General features: G+C 45.8%; 2 non-coding genes across 2 annotated transcripts; one reads left to right on the forward strand and one right to left on the reverse strand.

Annotated features, from left to right (window-relative positions):
* Positions 1-5,873: 5,873 nt before the first annotated feature.
* On the reverse strand, positions 5,874-5,944 carry trnag-gcc (transfer RNA glycine (anticodon GCC)). Its single transcript has one exon. It is a non-coding gene; the product is annotated as a tRNA-Gly (tRNA).
* Positions 5,945-6,076: 132 nt separating this feature from the next.
* On the forward strand, positions 6,077-6,158 carry trnal-aag (transfer RNA leucine (anticodon AAG)). Its single transcript has one exon. It is a non-coding gene; the product is annotated as a tRNA-Leu (tRNA).
* The last annotated feature ends 5,658 nt before the right edge of the window (positions 6,159-11,816 follow it).

The following is an 11,816-nucleotide window of genomic DNA, read 5'->3' on the forward strand; positions in this document are numbered from 1 at the left end:
AAGGCCTTCTGTGACATTAAACAATTTGGTGTTGACTACTGCGCTAGGCCTTCCAAATTTAATGATAAAACATTCATTCAAATGGTAGATTGTAGAAGCTATTGCATGACCTCCGTACTTACACAACAATACGGTGATAAGCTAAGACCAATAGCTTATTTTTCAACTAAATTGGACAACATAAAGTGTGCATTACCACATTGTGTCAGAGCAGTTGTGGCAGCCTTGACGGCAGTAGAGAGCAGTTCACCCTTAAGGTCCCACATACAGTGTCTGCTGTCCTATTGCAAACCAATATGGCGTTTTTATCACCTGCAAGACATTTATCTTGCATTGCCATCTTGCTGTCACAACCACATTTGACTGTTGAGCGTTGCACAACCTTAAATCCAGCCACACTAATACCCTTACTTGATGAAGGCACGCAGCATGATTGACAGGAATTGGCTGAACAAGCTGCTGAATTAGTAGCATTAACCGAGGCATGCAAACTAATGATAAATAAAGATGGTACAATCTATACTGATAGCCAATATGAGTATTCCACAACAAGACCGTAATTATTGTGAAAAACAAAGTGCAAAACTACAAAATGAAATTTACATTAGCACAGAGGAAGAAAAAAAGAAAAAAAAAACTATTCAAAATGGGCTGCTATATTGAGCCATGCTGTGTCACATGTCTCAACCGGAGGGATGGTGGCACAGATAGATTGACACTTTACAGCCCTAAAAAAAAAAATAGCAGAAAGAAACACGTGGGTTCATTTAACACACTGTAAAAGAGTCATTTCAGCTGAGTACTCAAATTGGGAAGGTGAGCAAAAGTCTGATAACGGAGCGGGAGCAGATGTGTAGATTCTGAAAACGCTTGCTGGTCAGTGAAGAAAAAAGACACCAACCCTTTTAGTGAGAACTCAGCAGAAAGGCACACCCACGTTAGTTATGAGATTCGATAAGTTGTTACGTAGCAACTTTGGCTACTATGGTGTTGGTTTTGTTTTTGTGGTACATGGGACGTCCCACCCTAAATGATACAACCCATTTTTTTGATAGAAAATCACCTACCAACTGGACCAATATGACAAACCCAATAAAAAATTTTGAATCATTAACTCGTGTCAAAAGGAGTACAGCTGATGATCAAAATTGTGGGCATGGCCTCCAAACGCGGCAAAACGGTTTAATATTTTGTGCCCCCAAAATCAAGCTGCTTTAATCATAATTCCATATGCGGCTCTCACCAATGATGCTCAAGAGAATGGGCAGAATTGGGGATTTGGATATGACTGGTATGCAACTATAGGCTTTGGATGGGAACACCTCATTGGTGAAACAGGTTATGATTGGTCCAGTTGGTCAAAAAGAACAGCAAAAGAACATAGAAAGAAATTTAACCTAAGCAAAACGGCCCATAGTTTAATATTGAAATACAAATCAAGTCACCCAATGTGTTTGTTAGTGAGCTTGTGGGCCCATTCTGGCGGAAAAGATCCCCACTTCCAAGTAGTATTGTGTTATAGGAACCGTGTTAAACCAGAAATGCCATTAAAAACTTCAAAGAAAGGTGGACAAATTTTAATGGTTAACAACATAACTACTGATGATTGGTTCCTTGTTGTCACAGGAGTTTCAGGACAAAATAACAATTGGTTACTATTGATGGAACAAGCAGCAAATGTAACGAGAAAAGATTGTGTAGTTTGCATGGGTCCCAGGCCTTTGTTGCGCATAGTTCCGGCACAATTATCACAAGATTGTATTATTCCATTCATGAACGCTACTGTACCAACTAAGAGGTGTAAATCATGGGATCCTATATATCCCGTAACAGAAGCAGATAAACACAAACCGATGTTTTCTACTTTAGTAGCACCAAATAATTTCACTTGTATAAACATGATTAGTAAAGGCAAAAAATTAGGACCACTGAACGACACACAGTGTAAAGTAATCTTAAAAGTCAGACCAAATTTTGTGCCAATATCACTGAGCGACATCTGGTGGTGGTGCGGAGATGATAGACTGTTTGATAGATTACCTAAAGATATATCTGGATTATGCGCTATTATTACTTTGATATTGCATGTGTCAGTATACCCTATGCCTGTTCAGGGCACCAATGTTTTTGTCCAATCTAGAACATATACAAAAAAGAGATTTGTCCTGGCAGGGGCAAAATAATCCAACATACATCGACGCCATAGGTGTTCCTCGTGGGGTGCCGAATCAATACAAATTGGCTGACCAAGTTGCAGGAGGATTTGAGTCTTTCATATGCTGGTGGTGTACGATTAATAAAAATGTTGATGGGATAAACTACATCCACTTCAATGTACAGAGATTAGGAAATTGGACTCAGAGTGGGTTGGAAGCTGTGCATGAGCAGCTCAAGGCTACCTCTTTAATGACGTTCCAGAACCGCATAGCTGTCGACATGCTCCTCGCAAGAGAGGGAGGTGTTTGCGGTATGTTTGGAGAACAATGTACATACATTCCAAACAATACTGCTTCGGATGGCAGCTTGACCAGAGCCATCGATGGTCTACGGACCCTCAATCACAAGATGAAGAACCACTCTGGGGTGGACACCTCCTTGTGGGACAGCTGGATGGACGTTTTTGGTAAATATAAAACCCTAATTTTACCAATATTGATATCAATTGCTGTTTTTGCAGCCATTCTGACATTATGTGGATGTTGTTGTATCCCATGCATTCGGGCATTAATCAGTAAATTAATCACCATAACCCCCATGGAGAATCGTATGGAGCTGATGTGTCCATTACTGTATGATGATTATGATGATAATGATGATTTTGCTTTAACTGATTTGTTTCCTGATACAGATGATTACGATGTTTAAACTACAACATTCAATTATGACAAGTTTACTCTGAGTGTAAATGTATTTGTTTCATAAAAATGATTCTACAGTTAAAAATCGAAATGAAGTGACTGTAAGATATGAGAATTTGTGCAAATACATGATAAACAGGTGGGAAATGTTAAATATATTATAGAAGTTATCATTTATTTGCTTAGCTTGCATTAGTATAATGGACAATTTTAGATGTCTCGCCTTCAAAAAGAAGACTCAGCATCATCCGATGGAAGGGCGCCTGGACCAAGGACGTGATCGGATGTGGTCGGGTCGTGACAGGTGTTGGTCCAATATTATGTGTTGTGTCTCACTGGCATGCATATAAACATCAGAAAACTATGATGCAATGAAAAACAACACAATCGAAGTCTGTCGGAGTGGCTGAGCCGTCCAAGCAACTCCATTCAGGTTGCAATATCTACGGGTATGCGGGTTGACATTCTGCTTCTTGTGTGATTAGACTGACAAAAACTGTCTGTTTCCTCTCCTTGGCTTTCCAGTCCAACAAAAATTGGTACGACTCGGGTGTTATCATTGTTTCTGCCCAACACTGCCACGAAACAACACAAGGAATATTTGTGAGGATGGCCCAGTGCGCCAAGTTGGTGAACTCAGTTCGCAAAGTCTAGGCATTTGACCCCTTCTGACAAGATGTGACCAACAAACACTGAGTTCCTGTCCCCGGTCGTCCAGTACAGGTAGGGGAAAATGTGTGTTTTGCAAGCAGAAGGAGTTTGTACTCATTTACCTCAAATAGAGCTGAATATACACAAAACAGTCAAGCTGCACTGGCCGTGAATCGGACCCGGGCCTCCCGCGTGGCAGGCGAGAATTCTACCACAGAACCACCAATGGTTGGTATGGGGGCTCTTGCACTTTGACTACATTCCAATGCTCTCGAACGGGTCACCCACCGGATGAGCAGACCGCCTGGGGTGAATAAAGATCCGGACCCTTTGTTCCTTCTAAACAACACAATGTACTACTGTCAGGATGGCCGAGCGGTCCAAGGTGCTGCATTCAGGTTGCAGTCTCTATGGAGGCGTGGGGTCTAATCCCATTCCTGACAGTGTCAAGTGTATAAAGACAATGTGTCCATTCAGTTTCAGTTTATTTTTGAAAGGGGATAATGCAATTTCATAAAACACATGAAGTACACATGGTTAAAAAAGCCAGAATTAGCCAGAAGGCTAGTCGGAGTGGCTGAGCCGTCCAAGCAACTCCATTCAGGTTGCAATATCTACGGGTATGCGGGTCGACATTCTGCTTCTTGTGTGATTAGACTGACAAAAACTGTCTGTTTCCTCTCCTTGGCTTTCCAGTCCAACAAAAATTGGTACAACGAGGGTGTTATCATTGTTTCTGCCCAACACTGCCACGAAACAACACAGGGAATATTTGTGAGGAAGTTGGTGAACTAAGTTCGCAAAGTCTACGCATTTGACCCACTTCTGACAAGATCTGAACAACAAACACTTGGTTCCTGTCCTCGGTCGTCCAGAACCGGGAGTGGAAAATGTGTGTTTTGCAAGCAGAAGGAGTTTGTACTCATTTACCTCAAATAGAGCTGAATATACACAAAAGAGTCAAGCTGCATTGGCCGGGAATCAGACCCAGGCCTCCCGCATGGCAGGCGAGAATTCTACCACTGAACCACCAAAGTTTGGTATGTGGGCTCTTGCACTTTGACGACATTCCAATGCTCTCGAACGGGTCCAGATGAGCAGACCGCCTGGGGTGAATAAAGATCCGGACCCTTTGTTCCTTCTAAACAACACAACGTACAACTGTCAAGATGGCCGAGCGGTCCAAGGCTCTCCATTAAGGTTGCAGTCTCTATAGAGGCATGGGTTCAAATCCCGCTCCTGACATTGTCTAGTGTATAAAGACAATGTGTCCATTCATTTCCTTTTTGTGAGTGCGCCTCTGCTGAGGGGGAATTCAGTGCTCACATGGCGAGTGACAATGTGACTCGGAAGGGTGTGATAAAGGCGAAAGCCTCCTCACCCCTCTCTGATCTAAGCGCGAGTCGTGCTTACTTATAGGAATAATGTGCTCGTCACAGACTGTCAATAATGACCACCATCTTCACACATAAGGGTTTCCAATTGAGCACTTGACACCAGGACAACCTAAGGTCGCAGTTCGATGATCGACTTTGTGGTCGTGTCATCGGACATGCTGCCGCATTTCTTGGACACTGGGGTGAAAAGAGGGGCGGAGCTGCAATCTGATTCCCACTGGTTGGTGTATTTGTGTCGATGTTGGGGGAAGATGTCAGTTCGACATGAAAGAGAATTACGTATTGTGAGGGTGTGCTGGTAATGTCTGGCAGAGTCCCCAGTCAGAAGGAGCTTCAACTCCCACATCCGGCAAAACTTTGTCCATGTCCCGGGGGAAGCAGGGGACATTAAGTATGAGTGACCCATGTTCTGTCAACAGACTTTGTCTTCATTCTCCTGCTCTTTTCATGGATTCCTACATTTCAGATGAGTATTGAGTCAGTAAGTCAGAGGCACTGGCATGCATATAAACATCAGAAAACTATGATGCAATGAAAAACAACACAATCGAAGTCTGTCGGAGTGGCTGAGCCGTCAAAGCAACTCCATTCAGGTTGCAATATCTTCGGGTATGCGGGTTGACATTCTGCTTCTTGTGTGATTAGACTGACAAAATCTGTCTGTTTCCTCTCCTTGGCTTTCTTGTCCAACAAAAATTGGTACGACTCGGGTGTTATCATTCTTTCTGCCCAACACTGTCACGAAGCAACACAAGGAATATTTGTGAGGATGGCCCAGCGCGCCATGTTGGTGAACTAAGTTCGCAAAGTCTACACATATCACCCACTTCTGACAAGATGTGAACAAACACTTGGTTCCTGTCCTCGGTCGTCCAGAACCGGGAGGGGAAAATGTGTGTTTTGCAAGCAGAAGGAGTTTGTACTCATTTACCTCAAATAGAGCTGAATATACACAAAACATTCAAGCTGCATTGGCCAGGAATCGGACCCAGGCCTCCCGCGTGGCAGGCGAGAATTCTACCACTGAACCACCAATGCTTGGTATGTGGGCTCTTGCACTTTGACGACATTCCAATGCTCTCGAACGGGTCGCCCACCGGATGAGCAGACCGCCTGGGGTGAATAAAGATCCGAACCCTTTGTTCCTTTGAAACAACACAACGTACTACTGTCAGGATGGCCGAGCGGTCCAAGGCGCTGCAGTAAGGTTGCAGTCTCTATGGAGGTGTGGGTTCAAATCCCACTCATGACAGTGTCGAGTGTATAAAGACATTGTGTCCATTCGCTTCCTTTTTGTGAGTGCGCCTCTGCTGAGGGGGAATTCAGTGCTCACATGGCGAGTGACAATGTGACTCGGAAGGGCGTGATAAAGGCGAAAGCCTCCTCACCCCTCCCCGATCTAAGCGCGAGTCGTGCTTACTTATAGGAATAATGTGCTCATCACAGACAGTCAATAATGACCACCATCTTCACACATAAGGGTTTCCAGATGAGCACTTGACACCAGGACAACTTAAGGTCGCAGTTCGATGATCGACTTTGTGGTCGTGTCATCGGACATGCTGCCGCATTTCTTGGACACTGGGGTGAAAAGAGGGGCGGAGCTGCAATCTGATTCCCACTGGTTGGTGTGTTTGCTTCGATGTTGGGGGCAGATGTCAGTTCGACATGAAAAAGAATTACGTATTGTTAGGGTGTGCTGGTAATGTCTGGCAGAGTCCCCAGTCAGAAGGAGCTTCAACTCCCATCTCCGGCAAAACTTTGTCCATGTCCCGGGGGAAGCAGGGGACATTAAGTACGAGTGGCCCATATTCTGTAAACAGACTTTGTCTTCATTGTCCTGCTCTTGACATGGATTCCTACATTTCAGATGAGTATTGAGTCAGTAAGTCAGAGGCACTGGCATGCATATAAACATCAGAAAACTATGATGCAATGAAAAACAACACAATCGAAGTCCTCCTTGAGCCGTCACCTTGTCGTGGTGGAGGGGTTTGTGTGTCCCAGTGATCCTAGGAGCTAAGTTGTCTGGGGCTTCATGCCCCTGGCAGGGTCACCCATGACAAACAGGTCCTAGGTGAGGGACCAGACAAAGCACGGCTCAAAGACCCCTAATGATGACGACAAACAATGGACTTCGTTTTCCCTTGCCCGGACGCGGGCCACCGGGGCCCCCCACTGGAGCCAGGCCTGGTGGTGGGGCTCGAAGGCGAGCGCCTGGTGGCCGGGCCTGCACCCATGGGGCCCGGCCGGGCACAGCCCGAAAGGGTAACGTGGGTCCCCCTTCCCATGGGCTCACCACCTGTGGGAGGGGCCATAGGGGTCGGGTGCAGTGTGAGCTGGGCGGTGGCCGAAGGCGGGGACCTTGGCGATCCGATCCCCGGCTACAGAAGCTGGCTCTAGGGACGTGGAATGTCACCTCTCTGGCAGGGAAGGAGCCCGAGCTGGTGTGTGAGGTCGAGAAGTTCCGACTCGATATAGTCGGACTCGCCTCCACACACACCTGGGGCTCGGGTACCAGTCCTCTCGAGAGGGGTTGGACTCTCTTCCACTCTGGAGTTGCCCATGGTGAGAGGCGCCGATCAGGTGTGGGTATACTTATTGCCCCCCGGCTCGGCGCCTATACGTTGGGGTTCACCCCGGTGGACGAGAGGGTAGCCTCCCTCTGCCTTCGGGTGGGGGGACGGGTCCTGACTGTTGTTTGTGCCTATGCACCAAAAAGCAGTTCAGAGTACCCACCCTTTTTGGAGTCCTTGGAGGGGGTGCTGGAGAGCGCTCCCGCTGGGGACTCCATTGTTCTGTTGGGGGACTTCAATGCTCACGTGGGCAATGACAGTGAGACCTGGAAGGGCGCGATTGGGAGGAACGGCCCCCCCGATCAGAACCCAAGCGGTGTTCTGTTATTGGACTTCTGTGCTCGTCACGGATTGTCCATAACTAACACCATGTTCAAGCATAAGGGTGTCCACACGTGCACTTGGCACCAGGACACCCTAGGTCGCAGTTCGATGATCGACTTTGTGGTCGTGTCATCGGACTTGCGGCCGCATGTCTTGGACACTCGGGTGAAGAGAGGGGCGGAGCTGTCAACTGATCACCACCTGGTGGTGAGTTGGCTCCGATGGTGGGGGAAGATGCCGGTCCGACGTGGCAGGCCCAAACGTATTGTGAGGGTCTGCTGGGAACGTCTGGCAGAATCCCCTGTCAGAAGGAGTTTCAACTCCCACCTCCGACAGAACTTTGCTCATGTTCCGGGGGAGGCGGGGGACATCGAGTCCGAGTGGAACATGTTCCGCGCCTCCATTGCTGAGGCGGCCGACCGGAGCTGTGGTGCGTAAGGTGGTCGGTGCCTGTCGTGGCGGCAATCCCCGAACCCGTTGGTGGACACCAACGGTGAGGGATGCCGTCAAGCTGAAGAAGGAGTCCTATCGTGCCTTTTTGGCCTGTGGGACTCCTGAGGCAGCTGATGGGTACCGGCTGGCCAAGCGGGATGCAGCTCTGGTGGTCGCTGAAGCAAAAACCCGGGCATGGGAGGAGTTCGGTGAGGCCATGGAGAAAGACTTCCGGACGGCTTCGAGGAAATTCTGGTCCACCATCCGACGTCTCAGGAGAGGAAAGCAGTGCACCACCAACACTGTGTATAGTGGGGATGGGGCGCTGCTGACCTCGACTCGGGACGTTGTGAGTCGGTGGGGAGAATACTTCGAAGACCTCCTCAATTCCACCGACACGCCTTCCCATGGGGAAGCAGAGTGTGGGTTCTCTGAGGCGGGCTCTCCTATCTCTGGGTTTGAGGTCACCGAGGTAGTTAAAAAGCTCCTCGGTGGCAGGGCCCCGGGGGTGGATGAGATTCGCCCGGAGTTCCTAAAGGCTCTGGATGTTGTGGGGCTGTCCTGGTTGACACGCCTCTGCAACATCGCGTGGACATCGGGGACAGTGCCTCTGGATTGGCAGACTGGGGTGGTGGTCCCCCTTTTTAAGAAGGGGGACCGGAGAGTGTGTTCCAACTACAGGGGGATCACACTGCTCAGCCTCCCTGGGAAGGTCTATTCAGGGGTGATGGAGAGGAGGGTCCGTCGGGAAGTCGAATCTCAGATTCAGGAGGAGCAGTGTGGTTTTCGTCCTGGCCGTGGAACAGTGGACCAGCTCTACACCCTCGGCAGGGTCCTCGAGGGTGCATGGGAGTTCGCCCAACCAGTCTACATGTGTTTTGTGGACTTGGAGAAGGCGTTCGACCGTGTCCCTCGGGGAGTCCTGTGGAGAGTGCTTCGGGAGTATGGGGTACCGAACCCCCTGATACGGGCTGTTCGGTCCCTGTACGACCGGAGTCAGAGTTTGGTCCGCATATCCGGCAGTAAGTCGGACTCGATCCCGGTGAGGGTTGGACTCCGCCAAGGCTGCCCTTTGTCGCCGATTCTGTTCATAACTTTTATGGACGAATGGATGAAGTGGCTGGGGAGAGGGTAGTCTGGGCATCCCTGCTGAAGCTACTGCCCCCGCGACCCGACCCGGATAAGCGGTAGAGAATGGATGGATGGATGGACAATCGAAGTCTGTCGGAGTGCTTTGCAAGTATTTTCTCTTGCATTTTAGAGTATAACTCTCCCCATTATACAAGTTCCAGGCATGGTTTGAATCCCAAAGCTTGGTGGATTTTTACACACTTTGCAGTTTATTGCTTAAAAATGCTTCCCATGCTGCGTACACTTTTTTTTTATTTTGACTCATAGTTAACAAAGTTGCATTCCAAGTAAATTCGCTTTCATTTAAAGTAAAATCTGCCCTTTTATACTATTACAGGCATTGCTTTCAATCCTAAGCTTTGGTTCGATTTACACACATTTGGCAGTTTTATGCTTAAAAAGGCTTCCCAGGGCTCTACTGTAAACTATTTTCACTCATAACTTCACAAAGGATGCTTTCCAGTATATTCTCTTGCATTTTAGAGTATAACTCTCCCTTTATACAAGTTCCAGGCAGTGGTTGAATCCCAAAGCTTTGGTGGACTTTTATACACATTTGCAGTTTTTATTGCTAAAAATGCTTCCCAGCGCCTGCTCTACACTTTTTTTATTTTGACTCATAACTTCACAAAGGATCTTTCCAAGTAATTTCTCTTGCATTTTAGAGTATAACTCTCCCCTTTATACAAGTTCCAGCAGTGCTTTGAATCCCAAAGCTTTGGTGGACTTTTAGACACATTTGCGGTTTTTATCGCTTAAAAATGCTTCCCAGCGCCTGATGAACACTTGTTTTTATTTCACTCATAACTTCACAAAGGATGCTTTGCAAGTATTTTCTCTTGCATTTTAGAGTAGAAATCTGCCTTTTATACTAGTTACAGGCAGTGGTTTTCAATCCTAAAGCTTTGGTTGGAGTTTTACACACATTTGCAGTTTTTATTGCTTAAAAATGCTTCCCAGTGCCTGCTGTACACTTTTTTATTTTGACTCATAACTTCACAAAGGTTGCATTCCAAGTAAATTCGCTTTCATTTTAGAGTAGAAATCTTCCCTTTATACTAGTTACAGGCATGCTTTCAATCCTAAAGCTTTGATTGGAGTTTTACACACATTTGCAGTTTTTTATTGCTTAAAAATGCTTCCCAGCACCTGCTGTACACTTCTTTTTATTTGACTCATAACTTCACAAAGGTGCTTTCCAAGTAAATTCTCTTGCATTTTAGAGTATAACTTTCCCCTTATACTAGTTACAGGCAGTGGTTTGAATCCCAAAGCTTTGGGTGGACTTTTATACACATTTGCAGTTTTTATTGCTTAAAAATGCTTCCCAGCGCCTGCTCTACACTTTTTTTATTTGACTCATAACTTCACAAAAGGATGCTTTCCAAGTAATTTCTCTTGCATTTTAGAGTATAAACTCTCCCCTTTATACAAGTTCCAGGCAGTGCTTTGAATCCCAAAGCTTTGGGTGGACTTTAGACACATTTGCGGTTTTTATCGCTTAAAAAATGCTTCCCAGCACCTGAATGAACACTTGTTTTATTTTCACTCATAACTTCACAAAGGATGCTTTGCAAGTATATTCGCTTGCATTTTAGAGTAGAAATCTGCCTTTTATACTAGTTACAGGCAGTGGTTTAAATCCAAAGCTTTGGTTGGAGTTTTACACACATTTGCAGTTTTTATGCTTAAAAATGCTTCCCAGCACCTGCTGTACACTTTTTTTAAATTTTTGACTCATAACTCACAAAGGATGCTTTCCAAGTACATTATCTTGCATTTTAGAGTATAACTCTCATCTATATACTAGTTACAGCAGTGGTTGAATCCCAAAGCTTTGGTGACTTTTATACACATTGCAGTTTTTATTGCTTAAAAATGCTTCCCAGCGCCTGCTCTACACTTTTTTTATTTGACTCATAACTTCACAAAGGATGCTTTCCCAAAAATTCTCTTGCATTTTAGAGTATAACTCTCCCCTTTATACAAGTTCCAGGCAGTGGTTTGAATCCCAAAGCTTTGGGTGGACTTTAGACACATTTGCATTTTTTATTGCTTAAAAATGCTTCCCAGCGCCTGCTAATACACCTTTTTTATTTTGACTCATAACTTCACAAAGGATGCTTTCCAAGTAATTTCGCTTGCATTTTAGAGTATAACTCTCACCTTTATACTAGTTACAGGCAGTGGTTTGAATCCCAAAGCTTTGGTGGACTTTTATACACATTTGCAGTTTTTATTGCTTAAAAAATGCTTCCCAGCGCCTGATGAATACTTGTTTTTTTTCACTCATAACTTCACAAAGGATGCTTTGCAAGTATTTTCTCTTGCATTTTAGAGTAGAAATCTGCCTTTTATACTAGTTACACGCAGTGGTTTCAATCCTAAAGCATTGGTTGGAGTTTTACACACATTTGCAGTTTTTATTGCTTAAAAATGCTTCCCAG

The sequence above is a fragment of the Phyllopteryx taeniolatus genome, unplaced genomic scaffold, assembly GCF_024500385.1.
Source record: "Phyllopteryx taeniolatus isolate TA_2022b unplaced genomic scaffold, UOR_Ptae_1.2 contig_146, whole genome shotgun sequence".
Classification (NCBI taxonomy): domain Eukaryota; kingdom Metazoa; phylum Chordata; class Actinopteri; order Syngnathiformes; family Syngnathidae; genus Phyllopteryx; species Phyllopteryx taeniolatus.